Source organism: Tachypleus tridentatus, chromosome 13 (genome assembly GCF_004210375.1).
Source record: "Tachypleus tridentatus isolate NWPU-2018 chromosome 13, ASM421037v1, whole genome shotgun sequence".
NCBI lineage: Eukaryota > Metazoa > Arthropoda > Merostomata > Xiphosura > Limulidae > Tachypleus > Tachypleus tridentatus.
Genome location: NC_134837.1, coordinates 121109822 through 121129777, shown reverse-complemented (window position 1 = coordinate 121129777; position 19956 = coordinate 121109822). Strand labels below are relative to the sequence as shown.

At 31.7% G+C, this 19956-nt stretch overlaps 1 pseudogene; it reads left to right on the top strand.

Annotated features, from left to right (window-relative positions):
* LOC143236268 (techylectin-5B pseudogene) lies at nt 1-1949 on the top strand (annotated as a pseudogene).
* The last annotated feature ends 18007 nt before the right edge of the window (nt 1950-19956 follow it).

Sequence of the window (19956 nt, the reverse complement as noted above, 5' to 3'; positions counted from 1 at the left end):
ATGTACAACACTGTGAAGATATTAAGTATTTTGTCTTTCTTCGTGTTGACCCAGGCTGATGTTCGTCATCAAACAGCATGTAATACTGTTGGTTCACTGAAAGGAATAGTGGATTCCGTTACAGAATTGGTAGATCTAGCTAGAGAGAAGATTTTTACTTTAGGAGGTAATATATTTTACATAAAATATTTTACATTACACAAAACTTGAACTTCGATTTAACGAACATTTAAATGTTAAACCTAAATGCTATATTGTTAATGTTGGTAACACTATATGTTCAGCTCTTTTAATATTTCCACATTAAAGTTTTTATCTGTTATTCTTTAGATGTGTTTTGTACAACCACACTTGAACGAACATTTCCACGGCTTGTTGATGACAAACAAAACCGATCCTTTCAAAAATCTCTTTGTGTGACACAAACGACAGAACAAACGCCACCTCTACCAGAAGACTGTGCCAGTATCTATAAACAACAACTAAACCGAACCAGCGGTGTCTACGAGATTCAGCCACAGTTTTTGAACCAGTCGATTTCTGTATACTGTGATATGGAGACATCAGGAGGAGGGTGGACGGTAGGTGAACTAAACTTTGTTTTAAAGTGAACCTTTATTTTTAATGAAAATTTATTTGGAATTAAGGAACTTTTACAACTTGAAAAAATAGTTTATTAAATACCTGATTATTTTGAATAACTTGTAACTGATTATTGTACTTTTTCATTAAACTATTTGAATTATCACTTTTAATTTCAGAGTTTGTGAGACATGTTTTCACTTGGTAATCATTTCATTTTAGATTATTTACCAACTGATAGTTAAATTGACCATCACATTATAACGCCCCATGGTCGTAATGGCGAGCATGTTTGGTGCGACCGGGATTCAACCTCGCGTTCCTCAGATTACGAGTTGAGCACCTTAATGATCTGGCCATGCTGGGCCTCAGAGAATTATCAAGGAAGTTAAAGATATGCAGAGTATGACGAGTTCTTGGTACGAAGTGAAATGATTTTGTTATGTACAAAATAAATAATTTCTCTGTGTAAACGTTTGTTCATTAAATGTTTATATTCTATCCATATCTTACTTAATGGTGAATTTTTTTTAACCCAATAGTTTATATCTAGTAGATTTTATTGTTTTGTAACATTTGTGATGAAACCGTCAGTTTAAATAATCGAGTTTCTCACCCTAAAAATGATTTTGTGGAAAAGTCTTAGCTAAATCAGGCATAATTCTAAAATAAATATTTATTTTGGATTTTTGAAGTATAAGAAAATTCACGAAGTAAAGTTTAAGAATAAACTTAAAAGTAAATTTCAAATATTTTTACTGGTAAAAATGTGTATCTGTGTCCAACCTGACACTTTATACATACAAAACTACTCTGGTGTTTACCTTGATGTTATGATAATATTATCCTAACATACATCATATGATTACTTTTATTAGATTTCACATCTTTCGTTTTCAGACAGGTTTCATAAATATAGAATAATGTTGAATAATACAGAAATATATATTTTCAAGTTTCATTTTGATACTTATAAAACTTAGTTATCTCAGTATTTTTTGTTGATTTTCTTATTCTTGAAAATTTTTACAGATCTTGGGTAGAATACAAAAATGGTTTTGAAAATGTAACCCAGGAGTTTTGGTTAGGTAAAACTTTATATATTTATCTAACAGAAATTAACATATTATTTATTTATTATAACATAATATATTATGTTATTTAGTATTATTTGACATACTTAATTATTTACTGCGTTATAAACTATTTATTTGTCATATACTGCTTCTGCACCAGGAAATGACGTAATATTCTCTTTGACCAATCAGGACAGTATGGTGCTCCATGTTGATCTGGAAGACTTTAAAGGAAGTCGAAGATACGCAGAGTATGACGTCACAAATGAGTTACAAAACGTACAAGGGTGACGCGGGTGAGTTTAAACTTTATTTCAGTATATAATATCCTTTACTAGTTGTTTATATATTATTTATTAATTATTTCAATATTATTTTATAAAATTCTCTCGCTCACCACAAGAACACGATGTTAAGTACCTAGGATAAAGACAATGATAAATACAGCGGTAGTTGTGCTCAAAACCACAAAGGCGGATGGTGATATAATTCATGTCATCGTTGTGATTTAAATGGTTTGTATTATACAGAAGATAAGGTAGATACTACCGGTATTACCTGGTACGATTGGAAAAGTAAACACAGTACACTAGAGACAAGCGAGATGAAAATAAGACCTGTGGAGTTTATTATTGGTCAATAAATAAAAAAATATAAATATATTATGCGAAATTGTATTTTACGTCATAACAGACAGACAAGTTAGACAGATATTCTTAACATGTTTTATTTTTCTCTGTTTGGCATTATATTCAATTGGATATTTTATTATAAACAAATAAAGCGATATTGGTCAATATTTACGACTGCTAATTTAATCTAACGTGTTCTCAAGAACGTAAAATATTTGTATTATAATTAAATTCTTTATCTATAAAGTTTTATTGTCCACAAACACTTTAAGAAAAATTGTTTAATAACATAGAATTCATACACAATATATTGTCTTCTGTTCAATATAAACATTCTTTCCAAGAAGGGCTCTAGAGGAGTCAGGTATAGACAGACCCCATATTATTGGTAATATAATATAGGTAAAAAGACAAACATAGCGTGTCCCCTCAGAAGAAAAATACATCGGTATGGTTTTGGATGTATAAAATGTATGGTATTGTTATATATCCTGACTGTAACTATATTAATTACTTCATAAAGTAAACTGATTTATGTCAGTAGTTACCAAACAGTAATGCAAAATAGTAACTATTCTAAATATCCTAATGAACCTTAACGAATAGTACTGAAGAAATCCATAGAATATTTTGTATCTGAATGTCATATTACACTTATCTTCGATATACCTAAAAAAATTACTGTATCAAATGCACTAAGTACGATATTTCATTAAATATTCTATATTTAATAGCTACAGTATAGTAATTTTGTACACATGAAAAACAACAACAAAAACATAGTCTACTTCATTTGAAGATATTTAAAATATTCCTTGTGTCGCAGAAATAGTTCAAGCATCACTCACTAGGAAGTCCTGAAAACAATGTGTATTGAAAATTGTCAGCTGTGATCAAATTCTTTGACACAATTTTGACTCATTCTTCATCTTCTTACTAGGGAATATAACTATCCTATGTCACAGTATTTAATGTTATATTATTTTTATTTAATATCATTATGTCCAAAACTAGTTATATCCATTTCTAACCCCAAATTAAAGTTCTGATGTTAGGTTTCATAATTAAGCTCAGGCATTGTGTGTTAATTCTCAGTTAACACTAATGAGGGTAAAACTTTTAGTTTTACAGAATCCATTTTGTAGTTAAATTATAGGTTTAATCTATAAATAATTAACCAAAATACTATGTTAGAATAATTGTTACACAACAAATAATTATTGAAACACGACTAACCCGGAATAAACTCTATATTTGTTCCAGTGTAATATGACGTCATATGCAGCAGTGACGGAGAAGAAGAAAAGTATGACAGTAATTTTGATTTTAAAATGTTCCCAGTTAAACTGAATTATTTACATTTATGTGTCTCTTCCTAGGCCTAAACTACCCAGAATTACAATATATATATCCAGAACGTTATTATTTATCATGTCATTATACGTGCCCTATCGCCAACAGAAATAAAAATCATTCTTAAAACACAACTTGAACAACACAACATCAAAAAACTTCTCTTACGGATACTATCCGTTAATTTGAGATTTCACGATAAAATTCAGGATCAAGGAATATAAAAACTGTAGAGATATAAAAAGTTAATGAATGAAATAAGTAGAACATGTGACAGAGAAATCTGTTGTAGACTGGAATAACATTTAGTTAGTGAGAAAGATCTAATTTAAAATTGAATTACAAATCACAGAAACTGTCGAAATAGAAAAATATATACATTGTATTAAACTAGGAAGCTGGTTCAGGTCTGGAAATAATAAAGTACTGTGCAGATATTTGTAATTCTGTGTAGTTTAAATCTAGATGAAACCACAGGAATGTTAACGTTTATGTTGGAAAATAAGTTCTAACCATCGTTCAACTGTATTTGTTATGACAGTGTTAGAATAACGATTGAAAACGTTTAAAATCAGTTTATATGCAAAAACGGCTCGTATGGGTTGAGAAAATATTTGTTATAGAAACTAAATAATGTGTATTTATATTTTAACCAACGAATAAATTTACATACAGTTTTGAGAAACGTGCAAAATACCTTCATTTGTAGTCAATTCAAAACCGAGTTTCAATACCCGTGGTTTACACAATACCGTGTAGGTTAACAACAAAACAAACCAACAAAATTGTTATTATGATAATATGAACCTTTTGCATATTTACAACACATCTATATTAACTCATTTTTATAACATTCATTGTTATGAAATGTTTTAATTTTAGAAAAGAACGTTAACAACTGAAATTATCTAAAATTTAAACATCAGATAATTTTTAAAATTTACTTTAAAGTTTTGTATTATCTTAAATATCATTAGTTTGTGATTGTGAAAATTAATATAACAATAAATATGCTGTTAATATAGTAAGGGATATTTTAACGTGATAAGTAACATAAATTATCTGATTATTTTTTTTAATTTTATTTTATTTGGTATTGTGAAGCCTTTTATTCAGCGTCATCTGAAAGAAGGAATTCATGTAGATTATTTAAACTGATAATGTATGTCACAAACTTTACAGAATTACTGTCGACAGTGAAGCTGAGTCTAGACCGATCGACAATGTAATAGAAAATGAAAACCTAACGAGTAGTAGCATAAGTAATCACAAACCCACCCTGAATATTGAAACAAACACTAACTCAGAACGTGAGGAAGCTAGTTCTGACCACAAAGGATTCCCACTTGTGAAGACTAGAAGTCAGAAAAAACAAGAAAAACAAGCAGTAACAAACACAAATACAAAACACATTCAAAAAGTGAAACTAAACTACTGAAATATGCCATTATTATACAAGGTATTCCAGGAACTTATCACCAGCCTCAACTAGCAAGGAAAATTTATACGTGTAAACCTAAAACAAACATTACTAACATTAAGCGTCTGCCCCGCTGTGGAGTTCTAGTTCAAGAATAGGAACCCGCTGACCTATATAGATTGTTAAAATAATGGCTTTCAAACGCTTTTAAAACAGGTCACATTACCAAACACTTGCAAGGTCAACACTCAGATCTTTCGTAATCCGGGGGTTGCACCACTCCATTGACATAGAAGACATTAAAGAAGCACTAACAGAACAAAACATAAAATATATTTCAGTTGAACGCATAACTTCAAACATAACAAAAAACAACAAACTTAATTAAAGTAGGTACAGACAACACTCAGAACATAACACAACTAATAAACAATGGTATCACAATGTGTTAACAAAGATACACTGTAGAACCAACTGAAACACCGTCAGTAGTAGTAACACAGTGTTATCAATGTCAATTGTGTGTTGTGTAGGCTGTGGAAATAACCACCACATATCGCAATGTACTAAAAAAAAACCCAAACCTAAATGCTGTAAATGTGGGAACAACACACATTTATACGAACTTAAAATTCGAAACACGCACCCATAATCCAAAAACAATCAAAATCAACTACCACTCAGAAACCAGAAAACAGAACCTGCACCATATGCTGCAATAGTCAAAAAAACATTACACAATCAGGAAAAACCACCAACAATTAATGAAGATTTACCTAAAACAACTGAAGTCAGACATAAAACCACACCTATGAATATTGAAATCCAGAGGTAACTACGATAAAGGAATGCTACAGAAACAGGGAAAAAGGAAACTAAAGTAAGTGATTTCTATAACTTACTTTATGTTGACTGGGGTTGTAGGGTAGGCTGGAGATATGCCCTATCCTCTTCCCACATAAGGGTTTAGTCAGAATAGTTAGTGTGTTCTCTAAGCTGAAGGAATGGAGGCAGAATACAGGAGATGGAAATAGGAAGTCTACCCCTAGGGTACAGACCGTATTCAGGGGCCTAACGGGTGGCGTACGGTCCTTGGCGGCGGACGGCGCAGGAAACCCTGCGTGGTTAGCTGTCGAGTGGATAGTTCGTCATATTGGCGAAGGTTGGGTACAAGGAAGTGAACCCGGAACACTTAGGTCAGTGATGGAAGCCGACTCTTTGAGAAAGGAAATACCTACAGTGTCAAGTACTGACTTGGAGCATGGGGACCACACAAACTTGATGACTCAGAGTAACGATCCGAAGCCACTCAATATAGGTAAGAGTTTAAATTCCGAGCAGAAATCGAATGTAGATTACAGCCAAGTTCCAACGGCAAAGTTAACACGTAAAGTTAAAACTGATGTCATTGGCAAATGTAGTACATAAAATAATAATATGTAATAGCTCCCCTAGCACATGGTTCTGGGTGACAAAGAGCTATCTTCATCACCCAAGTCTCTATCGTGCTTAGAGCAAACATCTGTGTGAAGATGACGTGTAAAAAGTAGGAAATAATAGGTAAATTTTAGGTGTGGTTACGTAAGTTACCCACAGAAACACCACTCCTTCAATACTAGCAACAAACCTCCAACCAGTTCTGAATAATTTAGAAGAACACTGACAGAAATATAGAATAAAAATAAATATTCCGAAAACCCAAGTAATATTATTCAGCAGATTAAATAAACTGAAAAAAAAGATCCACCTAAGTTATACATGAATGGATCACTTTTGCAGACTGCTACTTCTGCTAAATTTTTAGGATTAACTTATGATACCAAATTAACGTGGATACAGCATACAATATTCTGATTAGAATCTGAAAAAGAGCAAATTATGCAAGAAGGCTTTCAGATAAAAATCAAGGTACATCACCTGATAATATAATAAAGATATACAAAACATACATTAGACCTATAATAGAATACGCATCTCTTGCCTGGATAAACATAACACAAAAACGATTACAAAAAGTTCAAAAAATGCAAAATTCAATCTTAACTTCAGCCTATAAAGTACGACGTAGTATTTCATGCACATTCATACACAAATATGCAAACAGAGACAATATCTGTAAGACTTTTGCATAATGCACTAAATTATTATGATAAGAACTGGCATAAAAAATGACTTAATGTGTGATCTCGACAAACACTATGTACATGATGAACTTTGTTGTAAGTACCTCACTCCTATAAAGAAGAAGCGAAACTTTACATAAACAGAAAATAACATATCGACTATAAACTATAAATTTATCAAAATTCGTTTAGTTATTTTTACAACATAAAAACTATTAACAAATGGTTATCAACATAATTTCTTTCTGTATAATCTAATCACTTGTACTTAGAAACTTTAGTTAAATTTAATACCTACAATTTATTTATTGTTTACTAAAATCATTATATTAAACTTGAAGTGATAAACACTTCTTTGTATTTCTTAAAGATGTTAACTTTCAAGCACAAATAAACGTTTAACAAATTAACACTATCAATCTACAAAAAATTTCTTTGTCTATTAATTGAAATACAATTTTTAATGAAATATTTACATGTTAGTTTTATTTATTGACCAATAATAAACTCCACAGATCTTATTTTCATCTCGCTTGTCTTTAGTGTGTTCTGTTTGTTTATCAGTGATGCTAGGTAATATCTTATGTTTTGTGTAAAAGAAACCGTTTAAGTTAGATTTATGACATGATTTGTACTACCATCCACCTTTGTAGGTTTGAACACAACTGTAGCTGTTTTTATCGTTGTCTTTATCCTTGGTACTGAACATCATGTAGTTGTGCTTACAAGCAAGTGAAGTTTCTACAACTAATGTAGGATATTATCTACTGGAATAAAGTTTCCTTTCTTCGAATGCTTCCTAACCCTAACAAAGGTTGTAACACTGTTAAATAAAATATTTCTGTAATATTTTTAGTTAGTGTTAAGTAATACTTTAATAATTATTATATACAGGACTATATTATGTGACGTAACAATTGGATGTAAGGAAATAACTGGCAAACAGGTTTTGAGACGTTACTTGTAGTATTTTCGTTTCAATGGTAAAATATCAAACGTTTTTCAAGACTAAATCACCTACTTATATCTAAACATCAGTAACTTACTTATATCAACAATAAAGAAAACTTCTTAATGTAAACAAAAAGTTTAAAGTTGCGAGCGTCATTTTTATTAATGACGTATTTTGTGATCAGTTGTACGTAATTTCTCTTAACATGGGCCCGGCATGGCCAGGTGATAAAGGTACTCGACTCGTAATATGAAGGTCGTTGTTTCGAATCTCCAACGCACCACACATGCTCGCCCTTTCAGCCGTGGGGACGGTCAGTACCACTAGTCATACACTGCAAAATTAGGAACGACTACCCCAGATTGCCCTTGTGTAGCTTTGTGCGAAATTCAAACCAAACTTTACTATGACAAAAACTGAGTCCACCGCGAACCACCAGTTTGTTACTTTCTTTCTTACCATAGATAATCTTTATAATACGTCAAATAATTTTAAGGTACTGTGTATTTTATCACGTATTTGAGTATTAGATTCATATTTACATGTTTTTAACTTTATGAAAATATGTAATTTATTGTGTTTAACATGTAAACATGGTATCTGTATATCTACATGAAGTATTTATTGTATAATCTATTAAGTAATTAACTTTTAATTAGTTAATATATCATTTACATGTTAATTACTTATGACGTCACACTTCCACCTCAATAGTGGTATGACAACTGGTGATGCTAGTAGGACTAGTGCGAGACTGTTATGAACGTCAGTGACCTATTTGATTGTGTTGTGTAAGTGAAACTCGTGTGAAACCATTTTGGTTTTTGTTTTGTTTGTTTGTTTTGGAATTTCGCACAAAGCTACTCAAGGGCTATCTGTGCTAGCCGTCCCTAATTTAGCAGTGTAAGACTAGAAGGAAGGCAGCTAGTCATCACCACCCACCGCCAACTCTTGGGCTACTCTTTTACTAACGAATAGTGGGATTGATCGTCACATTATACGCCCCACGGCTGGGAGGGCGAGCATGTTTAGCGCGACGCGGGCACGAACCCGCGACCCTCGGATTACGAGTCGCACGCCTTACGCGCTTGGCCATGTCAGGCCCAAAACCATTTTGAATGCCACAGTGACTGTAGCGAAACTATTACAAGTGTCGATGTAACTGTTGTTAGCTTTTATGGGTTTCAGTGTGACTGGTAAGAGACTCTTATGGAAGTCAATATGACTGAACCTTAATAATGTTATACTTTTATTTCTTACATTAATTTACAATGTTTCTATACTGTTATTATATTCATGTATTAAACATGAAAACCAAATATTTTAGTGTAACGTTACGTGTAATAATTTTCGTTATTTTTCAAAGTCGTTATTTATGTTTAGACACGAACTCATTGAACACACAATATGTGGAATACATAATAACACGTATAGAGAAAACTGTAAGTGTAACTAAATGTGATGTATGTTCATAACATTTCTACATTTGTTGAATAACTACTTTATGAGTCAACAGTTGTTGTAATACAGTCTGGATGGACATCTGTTGGTACGGTGTAATTTCAGTCTGTTTCTTCCACCAACAATATACTACAAGCGACAGTTGTTAATATCAACATAAAACTAACAGAATGTATAATAAATTTCTCCTTTATGTTTTTTTGTCTGTTGTCTGTGGATCTCATTGTTATACATTAAATCCCCTCCGTTCAACCGGTTACTTCCTAGTAAGCACGAATCAACCGTTTATTGTTCTATAAAACGGGTTAGGTAACGAAAATACTTAGAACAATTGTTCATTAGACAGATTTGTAACCACATTTAGAACAACTGCTGATTAGATGCATTTGTAACAATACTTAGAACAATTATTGATCTGATGATATTTGTAATCATTCTTAGAATATTGTTGATGAGATAGATTTGTAACAATATGTAGAAGAAATATTTCCATATTTAACAATCTGGCATGCATAATAGACATAATTCACATGGTATATATAGTAAAACGTGTACAAGCTGGAAATATCAAAATTTTGCAACATTATCTTAATATTTCTGTTACAAAAGGCCCTCTATATGGCGGAGCCTACGTAACGTGAACAGAAAATAATGTTCACGTATCTCATTTATCAACAAGTACGATTAGAACCTGAGTAAAGGCGGAAAAAATATTAATTAAATATTAATTTCTTCTTTAATTTATAATTTCTTTAAATATTAATAAATTCTTTTTAATTAATAATTTTTTTTAATTATTAATAAATTCTCAGACATTTTGTTACAGTAAGCATTGGTTAAATATATTCTGTTCTTTCTTCTGTCGTCTTTTTTCTGAAGTTAAGTTGGATTCATGATTTTTAGAAACATATTTGTCTCTTAAGTGCATAATTCTACTCTTTAAATAATTCTCACGAAAAAATAAATTCCTATCTTCTCCAATTTTAAAATTTAGGAAAAATTTATCAAAGGTCATAGGTAAAAGTGAAAATCCGCGCTGTTTCAAAAATTTAAGGAAGAATAAACTTCCTGTAGAATGGAAAGCGAATAATATAGTGTGGATGACATGTGCTATATTAGAGGAATATTTAAACAAAAGAATGGAACAAGAAAATAGGAACATTTTACTTTTCTTAGGTAATGCAACTTGTCACCCGAAAGTTTAACTTTCAAATGTTTCTTTAGTCTTTTTACCTCCATGTACAACATCAGTTCTATAGCCACTATATAATGGAATTATACAGTGTATAAAATAGAAATAGAAAAATTTGATGCTTCATGAACGACTGTAAGAGAGCATCTAAAATTACCATGAAGTGTTAGATGCAATTGCATTTTTAAGTAATTCAATGAAATGTGTAAAAGATGGATGTGTAATAAAGTGATTTCGAAACTGTGGATTTATTCTTGATAATGGCGGAGATTGAGGAGAAGTTGTTTGTTATGACGATTCTAGTAAAATCCAGACTCTGGTTGAGAGGTTTGTGTAGACGAGTCTTTATGCGCAGAAAGTCTTGTGAACGTTGACAAGAATGTTTTAACAGAAACTGATTTAAAATCTATAATAGAATCACAAAATGGTAATTCCTACTTCATTGCACATGTTAAGTTATATTAACGCTATCAAATTGTATGGGAATATGAAGGGGGGAGATGAACTTCATGGAAAGACCGTAGAATTGGCGTTCTGTTTTACCCGCATGAGACATTCTACTAAAAACAAAGCAGTTGAAATTGGACACTGACTTCAAATAAATTTGATTAAGATTTTGTGTACTTATGTATATTTTAAATATCTATTTTTGTTCTTATTCTAATAAATATAGCATCAACAGTATAATAACTTTGCTCGCAAACGTCTTACTTCCCTTCAGTCAATCAAGAATAACGTTCCGCTCAAAAATTATACATAATTAAGGAAATGTATATTCACTGTCTAAGCCGGAAAATCTGTTTAAGCCGAAAATTTTACTCGGTCCTGTGCGATTCCGCCTTAGACAGTTTTACTGCAATTATTAAATTTATATTCGCCGTTCAAGCTGGATATTTTCGAAATTTACAGTTATTCTTGTTAATAACCGTCATGTTTTTACAGTTTACTGTATTCTCAACGTAATTAATTAATTTAATATGTCCTGGACTCTGGATGTGGCAATGAATGAATCAATAATGTGTTCCACACGAGAACGTCATCCACATATTGAGAAATGAGATTATATATCAGCTTAAGGAGACGAATGACATTTGGCAATAGAAAGTAGAGTTGAGGTATGACGTCAGACCCTGGAGATCTTCTGCATTTCGACGAGCTGTTGTTGATATTATCATTAACAGTTCTATTCATGATAATGGCAGAGTGACACCTGGTGATGGGAATAAGGACCTTGTAGCTATTTAACTTATACTTTTTTTTTATTGTGTCAGACAGTATGGAATGGTTGCATTACATCTAGAAATGCTACGACTGAGGAGTGATTCTGTTTGAACTGTTGGTGTATAGATTCAACTAATATTACTAGGTGATCGGCTGTCTGTCTGTGTTTTGTTTATTGTTGATGGTGTTATTGGTTTCCAAATAATGTAACAATCTGTTGGATGTGACTTTAACATGAAATTACCTAAGTTGTACAAAAGAGTTGCAGGTACCGAGCGGTTTGATTGGCTGACGTCCATGCCTTTGTTCTTTAGTTTTTTGTAGTGGGCTTTCAAATTAACGAATAGTGTCTGAGAGAAAAGTTTTTGATGCTATGTTGTTCATGTCGTATTTTGAGGAAGATTTTTTTTTCTCTTAGATATAGGGAACGCAAAATGATCACAGTGTTCATGTAATGGGAATGAAAAGTTAAATAAATAATAATAATAAATAATAAAGTACTGGATATATATATTGTAAGTCTGGGTAGTTTAGGCCTAGAAAGAGCCACATAAATGTAAATAATTCAGTTCAGTTTGGAACATTTTAAAATTAAAATTACTATCATACTTTCCTTCTTCTTCGTCACTGCTGTTTATGTTGTCATATTACACCGGAAAAAATATAAATTTATTTGGAGTTTCCCATATTTCAATAATTATATGTTGTGTAACAGTTCTTCCAACATTGTATTCCATTTATGTTTATATGGATATTTAATTTCATAAATCAATGAAACCTATAATTTAACTACAAAATAGAGTCTGTAGAACTGAAAGTGTTACCCTTATTAGAGATAACTAGAGTACCTTATTAGAGTACCAACACCAGTCCTAAGCTTAATTACAAAACCTAACCTCAGAACTTTAATTTGGAATTAGAAATTGATATAAATAGTTTTGCATATAATAATAGTGGATAAAAATAATATAAGATTAAATATTGTTGCTTAGGATAGTTATATTTTCATGTAAGAAGATGACGAATGAGCTAGAATTACGTTAAAGCATTTGATCACAGTCAGCAGTAATCCATACAATATGTTTTCAAAACTTTCTAGTGAGTTCTGCTTCAACTATTCCTACGACATACGGGAATTATTTTAAACACGTTATTTCCAGATCATTTATGGAACAAATGGACTATGTTATTGTTATTGCATTTTTTAAATTTTTGCGTGTGTACAAAATTACTATACTGTAGCTTAGAATATTTAACGAAATATATTTCTTACTGTATTTGTTGCACTTATTATTATTATTTAAGTATAAAGAAGATATGTGTAATATAATATCCAGATATAGAATATTCTACGATTTTCTTCAATACTATTAATTAAGGTTCTTTCACGTGTGTAAAATATTTACAATTATACATTAATGTTTGGTAACCACTAACGTTACTCAGTTTATTTCATGAAATAGCTAATATGGCTACAGTCTGGATATTTAACATCACCATACACTTTAGACATCCAAAACCATACTAACTTATTTTTGTTCTGATATCACACTCTATGTTTGACTTTTTACCTATATTATATTATCGGGAATATGGTAGTTCCTCTATTACCGTTAGTAGGGTGTACCTCTGACCCACACACTCTATAGCCGTTTTTGGAATAAATGTTTATATTGATACTAGTACATACGTTCATTATATAACATAAGAAAGTTTCCATACCGCATTCCTATTTCCAATACAAATCCATAACTTAAGTCATTTTACTGGTGGCTGCTGTAATGCAGTGTAATGATTCCTCTGAATAGATTGGTTTCAAAATTATTCTACTTCTTCAGGATGGTAGTAACACCACCATTACTGGCACTGATTTAAACGTTTTGAATCGTTTGTTAATAAATTTTATAATACATTCGTGTGAATTTTAAAAACGTATTTATATGTAATTATCTCTATTATTCACGCCAGCATTACCCAATTTTCTGTTTATGGGTTAGAAGGAATGTAGGTAGCCAAAATCACCTGCCGCCAATTCGTGAACTACTCTAACTTAATATTGCAATTTTGGTATCTAACCTTTACACTTATAACACAAAAACAGCCAGAAATATGAAGTGTGATTGTTTTTGAGTAAGAAATGAACCGTACACTTTCAGAACCACAATTCTTCACGCTAACAACTGGACCACACATGTCCTTAAAATGTATAAGAAATTTTATACGTCAGAAGAACATACTATAGAATGAAAAAATAAGATACTTGTATGTTGTTTGTTCTTTGTAGTTCTAATTTTCTGAGTTTACATTAATAATTGTTTTCTGATAACAACACAAAATACGAGATTTGACACTTTGTATTGCAGTATTATTGATTTAGATAAAGATATAATTTTCAGAAAAATATGAAAAAAAGCTTTCTGATAATTGAAGGTTCTAGATTATATTTTATAGAAACACAAAAATCATGTAAATATTCACACAAGTAAAGTCTGCCAGCTAGAAAACAGTCAGTATTAAGTTGGTTTCGCTCTTCGTGATATTATTAACATTTTAACACGGCGCCATCTATAGGGGAAAATATATACTGATTTATCAAACAAAACAGAAACAAAAGGCAATGTGAATATAGAATATGTATATTCTATGGTTATTAAAGACATTTTTCTTAAATACTTTGTGGACAATAAAACTTTATAGATAAACAATTCAATTATATTCAATATATATTTAGAAGTTTCATTTTAATAATTATAAAACTTAGTTATCTCTGTATTTATTGTTGATTTTCTTATTTTTAGTTGATTCAAAGAAGAGGAGATTATAGAAAACCATTTGAAAATTTTTACAGATCGTGGGTAGAATACAAAAATGGTTTTGGAAATTTAACCCAGGAGTTTTGGTAAGGTAAAACTTTATATATTTATCAAATATAATCAACTAGTTATTTCTTTTCATGTTAATTAATATTATTTGATATAATTAATTATTTACTGTGTTATAAACTATTTATTTATTATACACTGCTTCTGTTCCAGGCAATGACATCATCTTCTCCTTGACCAATCAGGACAATATGGTGCTCTGTGTTGATTTCGTTCTTCGTGATATTCTTAAACATTTTAACACGGCGTCATCTACAGGGAAAATTTCTGCTGATTGTACGAACAAAACAGAAACAAAAGGCAATGTGTTATATGTATATTCTATGGTTATTAAAGACATTTTTCTTAAATACTTTGTGGACAATAAAACTTTATAGATAAACAATTCTATTATAACACAATTATTTTATGTTCTTCAGAACACATTCGATTAAAGTAACAGTCATAAACTTTCACCAATACCACTTTACTTGTTTATTATAAAATATCCACTTAAACCTAATTACACATAGAGAAATGATAAAACATGTTAAGATATTTTTTTATCTTGTTTGTCTATCTTAACGTATGACGTAAAATACAATTTCGCATAATATATTTAGATTTCATTTATTATTTATTGATCAATAAGAGACTGCACAAGTCTTATTTTCACGGCCTGGCATGGCCAAGCGTGTTAAGACGTGCGACTCGTAATATGAGGGTCGCGGGTTCGCATCCCGGTCACGCCAAACAAGCTCGCCCTTTCAGTCGTGGGGGCTTTATAATGTGCTGGTCAATCCCATTATTCGTTGGTAAAAGAGTAGCCCAAGAGTTGGCGGTGGGTGGTGGTGACTAGCTGCCTTACCTCTAGTCTTACACTGCTAAATTAGGAACGGCTAGCACAGATAGCCCTTGAGTAGCTTTGTTCAAAATTCCAAAACAAACAAACAGACTAATATTCATCTCGCTTGTCTTTTGTGTTCTGTGTTCACTTTTCCAAACATACCAGGTAATACCAGTTGTATCTACATTATCTTCTCTGTAGTATAAATCTCATAAGTTACAACGATGACATGAATTATACCACCATAAAAATAACCTATAATATAAACTCCAGAGTAGATTCCAATGTGTTATTAAACAGTTATATATTTATCATCATGTAAAAAGTGTCAAGTTCAACACAGATACACATTCTGATATATGTATAAAAAGCATACTAGAACGAAATGATAACCAAGTGAAAACACGTCTTATAATTTGTATATTTAAATATGATAAAATTGCATGTATTAATGAACGGAATCAATGAAGTATGATAAAAATTGAAAACAAAACGTTACATGTTCTTAACAAACTTAAATATTTTGTCTTTTTAAATGTGGTTTCGTTCTGAAACTTATTTTCCGTTTCTTCTAAATAACTGAATTTAGTTTTTAAAAAGCAGTTTCTTCTTTTACGAAAATAATGGCAAATTTTTAATTAAATGTTGTACGAAAAGAACCAATAACTCAAAATTAACAAAAGTATACCACGAAACAAAGTTTAGTTCACCTACCGTCCAACCTCCTCCTATCCTATACAGAAATCGACTGGTTCAAAAGCCGTGACTGAATCTTGTAGACACCATTGGTTTGATTTCGTTGTTTTCACACAAAGAGAAAAAGTCTGACAGAGATATACTAGGGAAAGAGTGGCCATCATACTAGTCCATCTCTTCTAAATAATCTTTCTAGATATCCGTACTTTAGTTTAGTGAAACAACAGAAAGGAGAAAAACATTATGAGTTGTTCGTGATGTTAAATAAAACAAGTGTTTTATCTATCATAACTGTGAAATTATGAATTTTTAAAATGAGTCAGATAATTTATTAACACTCTGTATACTTTTTACTTGCGCTGCCATCTATTGTTGAAGAAATTGAAGTATTGAAAATTAAACGAACTGTGTTGAATGACATTCAACAGAAATAATGAAACATAAAGTTAATAGATAAAATAAAAATTACAGTAAAAAGTAACGATAAACTGTACTTTAACATTTCACATTTATTGACTATATATGGATATTGTCATCTTTAATTGGTTTTTCCATCTTAGTTTTATTGTCTTAAATTCTAAGTGGTTAATAAATTAACAGTATAATGTGCTGCCACCATGGTTTCAAGAAGTTAATCTATGTTGAAGAATTAACATTAATTAAGAATTAATTAATGGGTAATGTTAAAAAAATAATTTTATATTAATAACTAAGAAAAATACAGTCAAGAATAAAATATAAATATCACTGTGGTGATTAAAAGTATCTTGTTTATATTTGGATTTGTTTATGTATGATTTATTTCACGTTTTATTTAAAGTTAAACACCTTTAAGCTAACCCTAACATAAAAACAATAATATTAACCTACTACCTACATTCCTTCTACACTGTCAACAGAATATTGGGTAAAGCTGGTGTAAATCATTGAGAGAATAACACATAAATACGTTTTTAAAGTCCACACGAATGTATTATAAAATTTATTAACAAACGATTCAAAACGTTTAAAATCAGTGTCAGTAATGTTGGTGTTACAATCAACCTGAAAAAAATAAAATAATTTTAAAACCAATCTATTCAGAGCAATGACTATGTCGCAGTAAAACAGCCACCAGTAAAATGTCTTAACTTCCGGATTTGTGTTAATGAAAGCTCAGCGGTATAGAAACTTTCTTATGACATATAATGAACATATGTACAAGTATCAATATAAACGTTCTTTCCAAGAACGGCTCTAGAGGATGTGGGTCTAGGGTACATCCTCCTAACGGATATAGAGGAACCAAAGCAAGCGATATTAATGCCATTGTGCATCACGTTTAAATACACGTAACACAGAAGAGTTAACTTAAAAAGCCTTAGAACGAAAATCACGGTCAAAGCAAACGATATTAATGTCATCTGCACATTGACAATACTATCGCTTACTTTGGCCATGAGTGTCGTTCTAAGTGTTTTTAACGATTTTGTGGTATAACAGAAAAATAAAAACCTTTTATTTTTACATATGTTTTCAATGTGACGCTTGTGCTTGCTTCCGAAAACAAATCAAATTGAAGCGAGGTAGATAAACGTAGACAAACAAGCTCGCATTTCATCATCGACTGTAAGAAGCCTCTCTCTCTTTCTGGCTTTAATTTCAGTCAATGCCGAAAATCCAATTTTGAAAAACCACGAAGATGCAAATGAAAGCAGAACTTCAACTGCTTTTGAACTGATTGCAGGATATGAATTTTTAATGGAGATCCAAAACTCATCCAAGCTCTTTTCGGGAAACAATGACTGATAAAATTTGTCGTTTCGTATGAGCTGTTCTTCCTCCTCAGTTGTAAGATTTGTTGTCTCGTTGATTCCGAATGGAGAGGTCACCCAGTTATATTCGTCGACAGCAAGTGACGGGAAGTAATGTTTTAGTGCGGACTGTAGGTCGCTTAATGTGTTCAAAATTTGAGGAACAATTTTCTTCTTTGACGGACATTCGTTAACAGAAGGAAAACAATCAAGGACTCATTTCAAGATCTTATTCTTCTACAGTGTCACCTTTTCATCGAAGGTCTTCAGTTTGAACGTTACAATAATAATGTTTTTAGATGGTCCTTAGAAACTTAAGTTCAGAGAATTTAATTTGTTAAACAAGTCAGAGAAAAATTAAACCTTCAGCCACCAGATCTCATCATGAAAAGAAAATTCAAAACCTGCTTCCTCAATCTCCAAGAAAGAAATTACTTCAGTATGCGTTTTCTTGCGTTTTGCCAACAATTGGGCAACCTTATAACTTGCAATCAATCCTTTTTCGGGCAGCTTCATGTAGTTCACAAGCTTCCTTGATTGTTCATGTTGTTTTCTGTGCTCTGCCCACTGCAAGGATCGTAACCAGATTTTTGTCTATATAAGCACTAAAACTTACCGCTGAGTCACTGGGGAGGGGGTAGCTGATAACTTTATTCTGTTTACAAACTCTCTCTACTTTACGTAGTTGGAGAATGAATATTTATTATGGTATAAGCACCTTCTTCAAAATGGTAAATCATGATTATAATTAAGTTACTAGTTATCAGACATTAATGTTAGACCTATCACGGTTTTAACACTGCATTCTGTACGTAGTTCCTTAAGGATTTTCACAAAATACAAGAACTTATGATAATATTATCTCAACCACACTGTTGTCTCTGTTACCATTACCGACAACGTGACGCGTTTCACTCATTACAGATGTCATGAGACCAACTGGTACAAAGAAACACAGTAGTGGTTGTAATGCTTCAGATGGTAGATGTGTGTGTATGTTCATAGCAGCGCAGTTTTTCAAATGGCAGATATGTATGTATAAGCCGTTTGTTACAACAACAGTTGTTATGGTGTGGATGTCTTATTTTGAAGCTGTATGGATACGGTGAACATAGTGTTGTTGGAATACTGTTAGTATAAATAGTTTTAAGTATTGAGAATCCTTAAGGGATTAAACGTAGTATGTATTGTGTGCTCGTTGTAGTGTAATGTGACAGTGAGAAGATATGTATGTTTTATTGGCAGTGTAGTGCTCCAGAGAGGAGACGTGTGTCTGTGGCAGTATAGTGCTCCAGAGAGGAGATATGCGTCTGTGGCAGTGTAGAGTTCCAGAGAGGAGACGTGTGTCACATATGCTCCAGAGGATAGATATGTACGTGTTCGTATGTAACAATTAAGTGAATCGGAGGGAATACATGTTAAATTCCTCAGAGGGAATATATATGTGTTGCACAGTGCAAGTTTTATTGAGGGGACATGTATGTGTTCATGACAGCGAAAGAGTTAAAGGCATTGCGTGAGGGCGAGAGTTTGTGTGATTCTCACGAGATATGGATTTTTGACACTATGTGTTTAAGAGTGTCATATCAAATGGATACTAGCAATGTTTTATTCCAATACCGACGTAGAAGAAATGTGTCCTTAAGACATTTTGTTGTAATGCTTGTGACAGTGTCATATGGTGGAAAGTTGGATTAGAAAGTTTGGGCTACAACTTGGGACATAAAATCTAATAACCTCATGGGTT